The following is a 16,208-nucleotide window of genomic DNA, read 5'->3' as shown; positions in this document are numbered from 1 at the left end:
CTGCCAGTCCACAACTATCAACCCATTGATTCTTGTTTTTCTATCATGATTCAGGTTCTTCACAAGTCTCACTCTGACCCATAACAGTCTCTCTCCAGTCACCGACTGGACTTACAGATTCTTTATATAACATATGTATATTCTTCACATACCATGCATACATTATTCACATAGCATGCATATATTCTTCACATAGCACATGTATATTCTTCACATACCATGCATATATTCTTCATATAGAATGTGTATATACTTCACATAGCATGAGTATATTCTTCATATAGCATGCATATATTCTTCATGAAGCATGTGTATATTCTTCACATAGCATGTATATATTCTTCATATAGTATGCATATATTTATATAGCATGTGTATATTCTTCACATAGCATACATATGTTCTTCATATAGCAAGTGTATACTCTTCCTATAGCCTGTGTATATTCTTCACATAGCATGCGTATATTCTTCATATAGCATGTGTACATTCTTCATATAGCACGTATATATTCTTCACATAGCATGCATATATTCTTCCTATAGAATTTGTATATTCTTCATAAAGCCTGTGTATATTCTTCATATAGTATGTGTATATTCTTCACACAGCATGCGTATATTCTTCATATAGCATGCCTATATTCTTCACATAACATGCATATATTCTTCACATAGCATGTGTATATTCTTCACATAGCACGCATATATTCTTCACATAGCATGCATATATTCTTCACATAGCATATGTATTTTCTTCACATAGCATGCTTATATTCATATAGCATATGTATATTCTTCATATAGCATGCATATATTCTTCATGAAGCATGTGTATATTCTTCACATAGCACGCATATATTCTTCACATAGTATGCATATATTCTTCACATAGCATATGTATTTTCTTCACATAGCATGCTTATATTCATATAGCATATGTATATTCTTCATATAGCATGCATATATTCTTCACATACCATGCATATATTCTTCACATACTATGCATATATTCTTCATATAGCCTGTGTATATTCTTCATATAGCATGTGTATATTCTTCACATAGCATGTGTATATTCTTCGTATAGCATGCATATACTCTTCACATACCATGCACATATTCTTCACATAGCACACATATATTCTTCATATAGCATGCATTCACTGAGCCTGAAGTAGATGCTTGAGAAATGGGAGCAGATGATTTACTTTTCCATCTCATACTGCAACAAATTCTTTCCTGCCTTTGCTTGCACTGTAGCCCCAGACTGGCATGGCCCCTCTTCTTCATGTATCTCAAGTCTTTCTAAGGCCTCACTAAAATTCTGCCACCTGCCTTAAGTTTCTGTCCTCATACACACTAACTTACATAATCATTTTTTAAAAAAATACTTCAGACTTCTTTTCATCAAAAAGATTATAAGCTCTTTAAAGGAAGGAAGAAAGCCAGGATTCATCTCATAGTTCCCCCAGCACCTTCCTATGGTGGTGGGTGCAGAAGCAGCTCTCCTGAACCTTCCAAGGGCACTGAACCACTTCCTTTATGTCACTCTGGAGAGCAAATTGTGCCCATAATTTTGCCCTGGAATCTGAGTGGCCCCAGAACACTCATGAAAAGGACTGGAAAAACAACAAAACAACACAGGCAATAGGCTGAAGGAAGATAACATGAAAAAATGCATGTCTGGGCTTTCAAACGTGTTAGAGCTGGGTTCAAATTCTGATGTTTCTACAGTTGAGAGATCACAGGCAAATTACTTCTCTTTTCTGAGTCTACATCGCCCACTGAAAACATACATTTGGAACATTTGCCTTTCAGTGGTGCTCTGAGGACTAATGGTGACATATATATGAAGTTCTCAGTGCTTTTCTAAGTGAACCCTTAAAAATGCTTATACTTGCCTGGCACAGTGGCTCATGCCTATAATCCCAGGACTTTGGGAGGCTGAGGTGGGCAGATCACCTAAGGTCAGGAGCTCCAGACCATCCTGGCCAACATGGTGAAAGCCCGTCTCTACTAAAAATACGAAAATTAGCCGGGTATGGTGGCAGGCGCCTGTAATCCCAGCTACTCGGGAGGCTGCAGCACAAGAATCACTTGAACCCATGAGGCAGAGGTTGCAGTGACCCAAGATCATGCCACTGCACTCCAGCCTGGGCAATAGAGTGAGACTCGGTCACACACACACACACACACACACACACACACACACACACAGTGATATGGACCTGGACATTTTTCTCCTATTCTCTGTGTACTCTCAACCTGATGGTTCCTGCTTGCTTCTTTTTAAGTTTCTCTAACTTTACCTACGGTGAACATCAATCCTATCGAGTTTTTGAATTCCCTAGGAAAATGCCTCTGACTAAGTTACTTATGCAATACAATGCAACCGTGCTTCAGAGAGTTTTCTGGTCAGAATACTGTGGAGGTCACTGGCTCATCAGTGGCTGTTTTTGGTTTAAATCTGGATCTCTGTCCAATCAACAGTGGCAATCATGTCAAGGTGACGAAGTCCAAAACTCAATGACTCATGTGTAAGGAATGGCCTGCACTTTTTTAAAAAAATAAAGAGATTATGTAACTAGCAGATACTGAGTTGTTGGTCTCAATAAATATTCACTGAAAAAATAAATGTGGTGATCTTTCACTGAGCTCACCATCATTGTTGGAATACCTCAGACACAAATAACTAGCAGAGCAGTACTTCCCCGGGCAGATAAATCACCTGTGGATCTCATTAAAACTACAGATTCTAATCCATCAGGTCTGGAGTGGGACCTGAATTTCTAACAAGCTCCCAGGAGATGCCATCATTGATAGTGCATGGACCACTCTGAGTGGTAAGGTAGAAGAGAACCGAATCAGTGACTCTCTCTTGCATCCTTCCTGCATAAGTGGTATATTAATGTTATTGGCAAATTCTTTTCCTGAAGCTTGAGAGAATAGAGTACCAACTTAAATTTTGTTTATAGTCCAAGTAGCAAAATTGAAAGAGGGTAATGCAGGACATTGGGTTACTTGCCTTTCCCAGTACCTGTTGTGTAACTGCACGCTTCATCTCTCTACATCTATGAGTACCTGTTCTTAGTGACTTAATATGTCCATTATCTAGTGTAATGCTTGCCACATACATAGTAGATTCTCAGCAAATATCTATTGAACAGAAATAAATTTCTCTTTGGTATGCCCTAAAATGCTTAGTGCACACAGCAGGCACTCAATAAAAGCTTGTTGAATGAATTAATAAAGACGGAAAGAAGTAATGACTGTGGTCCTGTGTAGAGTAAAATATTATTTCTCATCAAAATCATCTGAGCAAGATCATCTCTTAGGGCTGGATGGGCACTGAGGGAAATAACACTGATGTTAGACCAAGTCCTTGGAAATGAGTAGGCCTCAGCTGACAATCCAAATTGGTTTGGGTACCATCTGGTGCTATGATTGAAGCATTTTTCATGCTCACTAATAAAGAACTCAGACTGGCTTTAGGGAGGAATGGGTCAAACCAGTGACTTCTATGGGCTGAGCAGGGAACCAGCCCAGAGTGGCTGCAGAGGGCTGCCTCTTATTTGGGCTGCCATTTCCTCCTACCCATCGCCAGGAATGTGCCCTATAAGGAAACAAATGCAAACTCCAGGGAAGAGCTCCAGGGCCTAGGCTTTGTGAGGAGCCCACCAGGGAGTACCTGACTGCAGGCTGGAGTGTATGAAAAGCTCCTTTCTCTGCACTTGGCTCATAAAAGAAGCTTCATGGCTCCAATCCACCAACTCCCTGCAATCTCCGACAGCAGAGCCGCTCCGAGACCTGCAGACAGGCAGGGGGACAAACGACGGGGAAATGCTGCCAATACGGGGAACAAAAGCTTGCTCACATTGCTGGAGTTGCACGGGATGTAGCCTAGGAGTTTTGCTTTCATGGAAAAGAAAACAAAAAAGAATATTTAGAGTCTGGGATGGAGAGGACAGAACAGAATTATTATTCTTCATGAGGAAAACCAGGGAAAACTGGAGGACATCACCAAAACAGAAGCGTTTTTATAGAGCCAACAAATTTCATTTAACAAAATGGTTGAAATTATGTATTCTTTCTTCAATCTTCACGTCTTTAAAATTAGATCCCCAGTGAAATTCTCAGAGAAAAACCATGGGAGCTTCTTTTACTCCCTCTTGTTTCTTTTGCTTTATTTCTTCTTTTCTCTTTTCTGCTCTGTCTGGAATGGGCTAAGGAATGGCAGTGCCTGTTGACAAAGAGATTGGTAAGGATCAGAATTGAAAGTCATTCTCAAAATTTAACTAGTAGCCCAAATTGAATTTAGAGAGTGTCCTTAACTACTAATAACTAATAATAAATAGCAGTTTTTAACCACTTACAATGTGCCAGGAACTATTCATAGCACTTTACCCACACTAACTCAATTGTACAATCTACTCCTAGGATGGTATGGTATCGTAGGTGGGTACCATAATAATCAATGATATTTTAAACATGAAGAAATTGTAAAACAAAAAGTTGAAGTAACTGTCTCTGGGTCTCTCAGAGAGTAAGCCATGAAGTCCGGATTGAAAGCCAGTAAACCTGGCTTCAGAACCTGCTTGAACACCTCACTAGGCTGCCTCTGAGAAGGACCATCAGCCCTTGGTCCAGTCGCCATGGTGACTCCCTTCCATGCATCCCTCTCCAATCACTGGGTAGACAGCCTGACTTCCTCTGCCTTTGGTTTTGTCTCTGGACACCACCTCTTAATTATTCCCCTCTGTTTCATTCGTTGAAGTCAGCTCTCAGGCAAATGTCACCGAGGCTCCAGGGACACCCACCCGACAGCCCCATTCTGGTGTCCAAGTAAGCGCCTCTCTGTGCTCCTTCAACCACCTAATTTTGCCTCTCATTTAACCCATTCTACCCTCTTTTCTTCGTGATAATTTTTAATACCTATTTTCTGCACTTTATTTAGGTACTTGTCCATAATCATTCCACTGCCTTAAATCTACCTTATTACTCTCAAATCTTGGGTCAGTGTCTCCAGCACTATAATCTCCTCAAAAGTGGAAACTGTGGACATTCTGCATCTGTATTTCCCCCACAACATAGCAGAGATGTTGAGTGAATAAATAAATGAACAAATAAAACCACCATTGTCTTTCTTTACTTCTTATTCTTCTGATCCCAGAAAGTGGAAAATAATAATAATAATCTCATAGTTTAAACTTCTGGCAGCTAAATAATGCTGGGATGAGTGTGGTGTATTATGAGGACATCAGGAACCTGAGATTATCACCCAAGTAAATGAGGCTCAGGGTTGACTCCAGTCCTTATTTTCTGCTGAGACATCTCTCTTCATTATCTTTCAGTCTAGGAACTCTGACCTCAATGACCCAATTGGAGTAGATTGCCGCTTAAGGTTTTCAGAAGTAAAAGTGTCATCCTTGGTGGGGAGGGAAGCAAGAGGGGAAGAGGAGGGTACTTGAAACAGAACTTTGGGACCAGTACAACTGCTTAGAGGCTCATGAAAACCAAAGAAAATGGAAAGAAAGAAGCATGTCATCTGAATTAAATTCCTGGAAGCCTCAAGGGTTGTTTTTCTCTAGGTTTTCAGCACACAAGCTGGAAGTTAGAGGATGCTTCAATGTGCTCTCCAGCTCAGGCACTCTGTTCTAACTGAGAGAATAAGAAGATAAACCTGTTCATCTCCCTCTGCCTTCCAATCAGTCTCTTACTTGATCTGCATTCAGCCTTCGTGTTATTCAGCATCCCCCCAGCAAGTTGTGGTTAAAAGAGTATAGGTCCTGAGGTTAAACAGTCTTCCATCCAAAGCCCTTTTCCATAATTTGTTTATTATGGGATCTTGGACATATGATTTAATTTTTCTGGTCTGTCATAAGATGAAATGAGGCATCATAGACAAGTAGTTAGCTCAGCTCTGGCTCATGTAGTACTGAGTAATGTTGGCCAGATTCCCCACTTTTCTTCCAACGCCTCCAATTTTCTTCTTTGTTCTTTCCTTCTTCAGACCTTTTGTTCGTACGTCTTTACAATCTCCCCTTAACGGCTTACAACTATTTTTTCTAAATTCTTAAGTTTAATTCCAGCTCCAAGTTGAAAGAAAAAGGAAACAGAAAAGTCATAAAGGTATTCAGCTTGAAAATTATAAATGGAAAAGCACTGCAAATCAGCCGTGGCCTGAAAGGAAATAAAATGTTATTGAGATTCTGTGAGTCTGGAGGCACCATCTGGGAGTAAAACTTGTGAAGAAGCAAATCAAATCAGTGTTTTCTTCATTCAGAAGATACTTTTGCCTCAGGGATCATAGCAGCCTTAAGCAATTTTGAGGGGTGGGCCCTGAAGCAGTGTGTATTAGAGAGGAGAGGGAACAAAACCTACTGTGCTGGAGCCCCTAATTAGACATGTGACTCCCACCAAATCAATTTGTCTCCCTCAGCCTTTGTTGCTTTGGCCAACCATCAAGCTCATGCAAGACTCCTACGAAAGAGCATAGCTAATTTCATAGCACTTGCTCTCCTGAATCTTATCACCATGAATATTCTGCAGGAAGGACTCCTGAGAATATACGCTATCAGGAAACTACCTTTTTACTTTGCTGCACTCTAGTAACAGGAAAAAGAATTACAAGAAGACAAGATGTTAGGTAAGCAAGCTAATATAACATGTCCTTCAGGTTATAGTCTAAACTCAGGAACTACTCAGTTCAGTCTCCTATAACATCTCTGTTCGCAGTATGAGGAATGAGATATGCACAAATAACATATAAGGTAGATAAAGACTTATGCTTAAAGAAGGATGCATAGCAAGGAAGTTCCAAAGAAGAACAGCTCAGTCACTTCTAGGAGAGAAGTACCAAGAAGGAAAGCTTTATAGAGAAGGTAGTTTTTGAGTTAGAGCTTAAAGCCTGAACAGGATTTGTCAGGTGAAAATGGAAGGTAGAACAATCCAGCTGTGAGTACCACAAAAGCCAAGCACAGATGGGAAAGGATAGGATGTATTTTTAAAAGAGTGAAGAATTCAGCTGGGAAGGAGATAGAGAATATATAAGAAAATGATGAATGGAGGAATGGAAAAGGCCAGAGGAGGTGGGCAGGGAGGGTGCTGCATTTGAGATTAATAAATTTCAACAATGGAAAGCCATAGAGCTGCTGATGTGCGGAAGACAACTGAGTGTTCGCCTTCACATGGAGACCGATCTTCAGGGAAAAATATTTCCTCTCTCATATCCTTACACAGACTTTAAGTATTCTATGCTTTCCACTAAGATCCCACATTTATCCTCCCCATTTTATCATTGGATAGGTGAATTATTGATCTTAAAGTTGGAAGGGAACCCAGAGATTATGTAGTTCATGCTCCCACATTATTGATTTTAAAAGTTGAAGCCAGGCGCAGTGGTTCACACCTATAATTGTAACACTTTGGGAGGCTAGGCTGGCAGATCATTTGAGCTCAGGAGTTCAAGAGCACCCTGGCCAAATTGTCAAGATTCTGTTTCTACAAAAAATAAAAAAAAAAATTAGCTGGGTGTGGTGGTATGTACTTGTTGTTCCAGTTACTTGGGAGGCTGAGGCAGGGGGATCACTTGAGTATGGGAGGTAAAGGCTGCAGTGAGCCACGCTTATGCCACTGCACTCCAGCCTGGGTGACAGAGCAAGACCCTGTCTCAAAAAAAAAAAAAAAAGAAAAAAAAAGAGAGAGAAGAGAAGAGAAAAAAAAACTGAGACATAGAGAGCTCTACAAGGACTTTCAGTCAATAGAGGCCACATCTCTTGAGTCATACTCTAGGCTTTCTCTACCTCACCAGAATACATCTGATGATGAAATGACTTCTTCATTTCCCCTTTTTTTTCATTCCAGGGCTAGTTTTCTCATTAGCATTGTTAATGTACTTTGGAAACATGCCTGCTCTGCAATAGAGTAATGGCTTTGCTAAGCAGCAACTTCCTTTAAACCATTTTCCTTCTAAAGAGCAAAAAGAATACTTTGGCTCTCCTCCAAAGATTCTTGGAATATTTAATCTAGTGCGCTATCCAGAAAATGATGTTAAGTCAGCATGATATGCATGCTAGGATAGAGAAGAGTAAAGAAGGGGTGACCACCTAATAAAACACTGATAATTGGGTGAAATCATCTTTTGTAGAAGTCTTTGAAAATAGACTAGGGAATGCCAACCTATGCTTCATTGAGTTAGGTCAGAAGTTAACTGACTCAAGGTCAAGAAAATGAAAGTAAATGACATTGGTACTTTCAAGTCCAAAAGGATTTTTGTCTGATATGAGTTTTTATATTGGAACTAATTCAAGTCTTAAAATTAAAATTTATAGAATCTCAACATGATTAAATTCATTTATAACAGTTCATCATAGCAATTAAATAACATATTGTAAGAAATATGTGTATTAATTTCCAATAGCTGTACAACGTGTTACCACAAACTTAGTGGATTAAAACAATACTCATTTGTTATCTTACAGATATGAGCATGAAGTAACAAAGTACTCAGTGTTTCTCAAATCTAAGATCAAGGTGTCAGTTGGGCCACATTGTCCTCTGGTCCTCAGTATCCTCCTCCAAGCTCACACTGTTTGGCAACAGAATTAAATTACTTACTGTCATAGGACTGAGGTCCCCACTTTCTCATTGGAGCTTTCTTAGCTCTTTGGATCTGCCCTCAGATCCTAGTCACAAGACTTCCTCCATAGTGAGATTACAACGTAGCATTTGCATGTTTCCAGGCCCACAGGAAAGCTATTCATTTTCTCTTTTAAGGGCTCACCTGACTAGGTCAGACCCACCAAAGATAATCATTCATTTGATTAACTCAAAATCAACTGATCAGAGAATTTCATTACACCCATAATTCCCTTTCACTTTGTAACGTAACATAATTATGGAAGTGATATTTCATCATATTTACAGGTCCCATTCACACTCACAGGTAGGGATTATGCAGAGCATGTATCCCAGGTGGCAGAAATCTTTGGGACCATTTTAGAATTCTGCCTACCACAATTTGTATGTATCCTAGCCTTCCTTCTAGAGTATGAGCCTTTTCCGGACATGGATCAGAATTAAATTGTTAGTTGAGTTAATGGGAAAAAAAACTACTTGAAATTAGTTTCCCCAGGCTTTTAAATGTCTCTAGTTTATATCTGCTTGTGTTGAGATACTTTGGCACTAATTATAATTAAGCATAGATTTCCATAAATAAATGGCAGTTTGTAACAAAGATTTGCCAATATAGCTGACACCTTTAATAAAATCAGTGTCATGACTAATTTCTTCACACAGCTAGACGATTTAGCACAAGTATTTATTGAATACCAACTTTGCATGCACTGAGCAATGTGCTAGATTACATGGGGAACCAAATAAAAGACATCATCTCTTTTCTCAAAGAGCTCACAACATAGTAAGGAAGAGAACTCTAAAGCACATAAAGTAAAATTTAACAACACAAAACAGTTAATATTTATATCTAAATTGAGTGATACAGAAACACATGGCAGAAACTTCCAGAGGTAGATCAAAGTTGGCTGAAGTAAGAAAAAGTTATAAAATTATATCCATTGTTAAAAACCAAGCAGGAGAAATTAGACTTGATATGTTAGAAAAGAGAGCTGTTGAAGGTTTCAATCTGTGACATAAAAAATGAAAGCTGTACATAAGGAAAGTGAGTGCGAAGAGGATTTTGTAGGGTGGATTGGAGCAGAAGAGGTTTTGAAATTCGGGAAATCACTTAGAAAGCTAATGCAGTAATCCAGATATGAAGGGATGAGGACCTGGACCATGTGGTAGTATCAGGACCAGAGGGAAGATTCAATAAGCTATGCTTTGAAAATATAACAGCATTTGGTCTAGGATTTTTACCTGATATGGGGGATAAGACAGAGTTGAAACTATAGTTTTAAATTTAGGTGGTCGTGGCAGAGATTGATGGCTATACATCAACACCCACTTCTGGTTTTGTTTTGTTTTGTTTTTTTCCTGGACAAAGTGATAGACCATATTTCCCATCTTCCCTTGAGATATGTGTGACCATGACACTGAGATTCAGCCAACATAAGAGAGCAGAGATTATGCAGCACTTCAAGATCTGAACTACAGAATCTCCTGCATGCAATCCTCCATGGACGGGGAGGGTCACCCTGCAGACTTCTCTCACCTTGTACTATGTATTCAATCGAGTCTGAACTATTATACATTTTTGTCTATTTATTTTAGAATTAAACCACTTTACCATTGACTTGGAATATGGTGGCACCACTAGCAGAAGAAGAGCTGGGAAGAGGATGTTCATTTGGGGTTTCAGAGAATACTAAAAGTGGAAAGTCTTATAGGCAGCCAGTAGTACACAGCAAAATCAAAGCCTAAGAGAAAGGACTCAACAGTAAATAGAGATTTGTTATTTGCAAACTGAAGTTTGTTGACACTACAGAACAGGAGAATTCTCAGATGAAGAAAGTGTAGGAAAATGAGTAGAGTACTGTGTCTTAAATATTCACATTCTCATATCATACATAAAAGCATGAAAATGTAAGAATAAATATGTCAACTTAAGAGGAGGAAATATCACCATCTAAACAATACTGTTTTCAACTTCACGAACACAGTATGTCCTTCCATTTACCTAAATTTTGTTTAATTTTGCTGAACAATGTTTCATAGTTCTTGGTATACATGTTTTGTACTTCCTTGTTAAATTTATCTGTAAGTGCTTTATTATTTTTGATGCTGTTATAAATTTAAAAAAGTATTTCCTGGTATTAATTTTCAAAGTTCTGAAAAATAATTCAAAAATAAAAACATCATTTGCCTGTATGAATATGTTCAGTTCTTGTGTTTATTACTGCTGTTTTATGTTTTGTCTTCTAAACCATTTGCAGTAAAACAACCAGGATCCTTCACTGCATGAAGAGAACAATTGTTAATGGTTTTATGCTAACTTCCGTTATGTTTATGTTAAATGTCATATTCATACATTGATTTATGAAGTAGTTAGGATAACTAGTCATTGTTTCTCCTGTAAAAAGTCTGTTCTGATGACATTTATTTTGTGTTGCCTATATTCGAGTCTCACATTTTGATAAATAAAAGTGTTAAAATATCTATCTATATACATATATTCACATGAAGGAGTGGAAAAAGGGAGAAGAGCTAATAAAGAATTGAGAAAGGAGGGTTTGAGATATAGGAAAGCAACAAAGATAGCTTAGACGTAAAACCTTTTTGTTTCTGATGCATCTTCCACTGACCAACAACAGAGTAAGTCCAGATAAGAGCTCCATCATTAACCTAGGGACATGCAGTATGAACCAGCCACCACTAATTTATTGCCTAACTCTTTCATATTCATTTAACAGCCATTAACACTCAAATGAAGTTATTTAAAACAATGAATTGGCCAGAAAACAGATATCATTAGGGAAAAAGAAAAAGCATGACGTCAGGTTTATGTTAACATCATCACACCTGTCTTGACTAAATATTGATTTACACACATTTGAATATTTATTTTACTTTGCCATCAGCATATCTTAGCATTTAACAACAACAACAAAAAATAAACATATTATCACAGTTGTCTATGTGAATTCCAACAATGTTTTGGTTGATGTTTTTCCATGAAATTGTTCAAGGTATATGGCTTCTATTAGCATTATATGGGCACAGACTCACAGTCAGTACCATAGACCAAAATAAATATCTAAAACCTAATTTTGGCCTTGCAGTTTGTTCTATAGCAATCATTTTATGAAAGGAGTAATACATTTTGGTTTGTTCACAGCTTAAAAGTAAAACCCTGGCTAGGCATTATGGCTTACGTCTGTAATCCCAGCACTTTGGGAAGCCAAGGCAGAAGGATCACTTGAGCCCAGGAGTTCAAAATCAGCCTAGGCAACATAGCAAGATCCCCTGCTCTACAAAAATAAATTAAAAAAAATTACCCAGGCATGGTGGCACATACACGTAGTCCTAGCTATTTAGGAGGCTGAGGTGGGAAAATTGCTTGAGCCCAGGAGTTTGAGGTTACAGTGAGTTATGGTCATAGCACTGCATTTCAGCCTGGGCAACAGAGGAAGTCCTAGTCTCTAAAAAACAAAACAAATAGAAAAAGTAAAAACCTAATAATGGGTGGAATTTAATTCTCAGTTCAGGAAACAAATATAAGTTATTTTGTTGTTGATAATAATTACATTTGGGGGTAATCATTAAAGGCAAAACGAAAAAAGTTCAAAGCAACAAAACTATATTTAAATTAAATGTCGATGGCACAGAAATGTCAAAAAAAGAATAATTGCTGGGCCTGGTGGCTCATGCCTGTAATCCCAGCACTTTGGGAGGCTGAGGCAGGTGGATCACCTGAGGTTAGGAGTTTGAGACCAGCCTGGAAAACATGATGAAACCCCATCTCTACCAAAAATACAAAAAAATTAGCCGGGCGTGGTGGCAGGCGCCTATAATCCCAGCTACTTGGGAGGCCGAGGCAGGAGAATCACTTGAACCTGGGAGATAGATACTGCAGTGAAACGAGATTGCGCCACTGTACCCCAGCTTGGGCAACAAGAGTGAAACTCCATCTCAAAAAAAAAAAAAAAAAAGAATAATTTCAGGTGGAAGGTAAAGAATATGATCATTTATATGTTTAAATAGCATTAAGATATTTTATTGATAATCTAGAAAGTATCAGGCAGAGGTAGGCAAGTATTTAAAGAAGAAACCCTCAGGCAGACAGGAAAATGCCCATTGGTCAACCAGTCCACAAGGGGAGTGAACACAGCCTTTCAGACACTAGACCATATAGATCCTCACCCATTCTCCACTGAGACAATGTGTTCCCGGCATGGTGACTGGCGTCACATTTCACTTAGCTGGATGGGGAATAAAACTTCAAAAAGACATGGCTTATTTAAGGCCACATCTCCATGAAACCAAAGCAATGGATCATTGCAATCAATCCAGTCAAAAGAATCTGTCAAGTTGAGAAAATAAGCCAGATGAATTGTTTAACAATGCTGACAAAACTAGTGCATTACATGAGAGTTATTTGAGATGTTCACTCTCCCTTGGTGATTTTTTTTTTTTTTTTTTTTTTTTTGGCAATGAGTAACAACAGAGATCCTTGATATATAAGAAGACTTCACTTATTCTTTTTATCATGCAAAGCACCACTTTTCCTTTCTCTTCCTTTTTATACAGTATAACTTTCCCCCAACTTTCAGATAGACAAAACAATAATAATGGAAATGACTCAATGATCTTTTTAATTTCCTAGGCTCTTTCAACCTCTGTAGACCCCACTTTAATGCAAATCAAACTTGGGCGGACTGTACGTTACCTACTGAAAAATAGTTTCAATTAGAAATTTAATTACACTGTCTTGAGGAAATGGAAACGATAGTTTCTTTGAATTTTATACATTATGGAAACCTCCAAAGTACTATAAATCTGCTAATTGATTTCTGTACCTGTTATGTTTGATTAGGTGTATTTTATTGTCTTCTTGGTTTTAATTAACCCTGGGCTTGTCAAAATGCTTCCAACGACAAAGGATATATGATGAAGTGTGATAAACTCTATTAACAGAGGCTGACTTTTGTCAGTAATTGCTCTCCTGCACAAGAGTTATTAGAAATTAGCACATAGGAAAAAAAAAGAAATGGTACTTTTGGTAACAACTTTTATTGGCAGTCATAAATCTGTGGATTGCCCCCTATGTGCTAGTGATAAGCAAATGTGAGTGACCATAGGGTCCTATAGAAGATCAATCACTCACTAGATGTCATATAAATATTAAGAGTGACAAAACAGCAAGAGTTATGAAGTCTGAGTGATAAGAGCAAAAATCATACCACCACCACTAATTGTTCGAATCAAAGAACTAGATCCAAAGAATGAACATAAATGTTAAAACAAAGCTACTAGAGTTGAGGCTGACCCAAAGCAGTTAATCAGTGTTTATGCAATTGATGGAAGAATGAATTAATCAGCCAATCAAGGAATTTTTCCAGATAATTAGCATTGTCTGTTATTCTAAAATCATTTTAACCATAACTTTCTACCATGCTGATCAATGCAGATCTTTCTGTTGAAAAAGAAAAGAGAAACATTTATATTCCACTAGTTACTGCTTTAGAAATGGAAAAGAGGGGAAGGGGTTGATTTGTTTGTTCAAACATAACATTGACTTTCGTTTTCCTTAAGGTCTAACATGGTAGTTCGATACCTGTAACACTTTTCTAGGCTTTTAATTCAGAAGATACGGGCAGAACCACTCCTCCAGAAAGGTATCATAGGAAAATTCTATTCAAGACTGGTATCATGGCAGAACCCTGAACATCTAGATGTGTGACATAATTTATTGTAATCAGAGGACTTTTCCTTATCAGGTTAGACAAATACCCATGATGCGTAGAACTTAGAAGCAAGCTCTGGGTAGTGGGGACCATGATGTTGCTAATAATCTGGAGGGAGCAATCATAGTTAGGAATATGGCAGCCAGCCTGAAGGAAGAATCTAGGGAGGAGCGCCAAAACTTATTTGTGGGCATGGACATAGAAGAGTGAATTTTCCGGATGGGTGTGTGAGAGGAAAGGGAATAGAGCAGCTAAGATTAGAAAGGTAAGAGGAGAGGCCTGGCACAGTGGCTCATGCCTGTACTCCCTGCACTTTGGGAGGCTGAGGCGGGTGGATCACCTGAGGTCAGGAGTTCGAGACCACCCTGGCCAACATGGTGAAACCCTGTCTCTATTAAAAATACAAAATTAGCCAGGTGTGGTGGTATGCTCCTGTAACCCCAGCTATTTGGGAGGCTGAGGCAGGAGAATCACTTGAAACCAGAAGGCAGGGGTTGCAGTGAGCTGAGATCATGCCACTGCACTCCAGCCTGGGCAACAAGAGCAAAACTCCGTCTCAACAAAAAAAAAAAGAAGAGAAAGCCCTTCCATGCCAGGCTGAAGAGCCTGGAATTTGTCAGTAGTAGAGAGGCATCTGGTATGTTCCTGACTACTTGTTATGCACTACAGTGTGCTCCACATGCCAAATTAAGAGTGGCTTTGCCCTGAGAATCCTTCTAGACTGAGCTAGGTTGTCTTGTAGAGAGAATCCACAAGAGAAAGAGCAGAACAAACATGAGCAAGCGGTGTTGGTAGGGTTGACTGGTCTCCCCAGCTCCCCAGAAGCTGCAGAAGTGTCTGGCATCTAAGTTTAAAGAACATCAGCCCTTGAAGGTGAGATTATTGAGAGATGACCTGTTGGCCATTATACCACTGGCCCACAAGGACAGACATTACTATTTCTGCTTCATCACTGACACTGATTCCATGGACAGTACATGGCAGGTGAACCTGAGCCCCAAGAGCTAATGCAGCAATGAGCTGAGAAAGGAACAAAACACTGTGTCTAAAGAGTAGAAGAACAAGCCAAGCACCTCACTCAGATGGCTCCCTAATAAAGAACTCCTGAGGAGAGAGATGGCAATCTGAACCAAATAATGATGACCATTATTACACTGTGAGCCCATAAGGAAAATAAATTACAGCACAAACACTTTCTTGAAGTTGAAATATATGTTTTGAATTTTGAAATTCAGTAGATGCAACCCAAGAATTCTATATCCAGTCAAGATGGTAATCAGCTACCTACCAGGATAAGAGGAAGATATAGAAGAATTTAGAAAATATGTCACTCATATACCCCATCTGAAAAAAATATTAATAAAAAGGACTTTAAACAACTTTTGAATCCTAAGGAAAAACTTAAACTAGGGGAAAATAAAAAGGAGAGGAAAGAGAAGTGAGAGAGGCACCTTGCAATATATGTAATTGAATGTAAAGGAATAATGACAGACTGATGGATAATCAGCAACATCACTGTTCAGATACAATTCTTAGAACAGAAAGCAGATGCTGTAATGTAAAACCTAAAGATAGCTACCTCAGCCATACCTAGAGGTTGTAAAGGTGGGAGAAGCAAGAATGAGTTATAAAGATGTTATATTGTAGGGAAAAAGAGGAAAGGAAAATATAACCTAAAGATCTCATTGTATTGGGGTAGGGAAATCAGTGGATGAAGAGAGTGCCTTGGAAGGAGGAAATAGTTGGCATTTTGTTTTCCAAGAATAGTACATAAACATAACAAATGATTGTAGGCATTTATGAAATACTTGTTTAAGGAATAAATTGCAGGTGTTGAGAAACA

The 16,208-nt window shown here is 38.6% G+C and overlaps 1 long non-coding RNA gene across 1 annotated transcript in view; it reads right to left on the bottom strand.

Moving 5' to 3' along the window:
• Positions 1 to 3,978: 3,978 nt before the first annotated feature.
• The window catches only part of LOC105492947 (uncharacterized), a 43,613-nt gene continuing 31,383 nt past the window's right edge, over positions 3,979 to 16,208 (bottom strand). Inside the window, exon 3 of the long non-coding RNA XR_011608442.1 lies at positions 3,979 to 4,242. This is a non-coding gene — a long non-coding RNA (uncharacterized lncRNA). The remainder of the gene's footprint in view (positions 4,243 to 16,208) is intronic.

Source organism: Macaca nemestrina, chromosome 1 (assembly GCF_043159975.1).
Source record: "Macaca nemestrina isolate mMacNem1 chromosome 1, mMacNem.hap1, whole genome shotgun sequence".
Taxonomy (NCBI): domain Eukaryota; kingdom Metazoa; phylum Chordata; class Mammalia; order Primates; family Cercopithecidae; genus Macaca; species Macaca nemestrina.
Note: the sequence above shows the minus strand (reverse complement) of the source record. Positions and strands in the feature narration are given on the sequence as shown.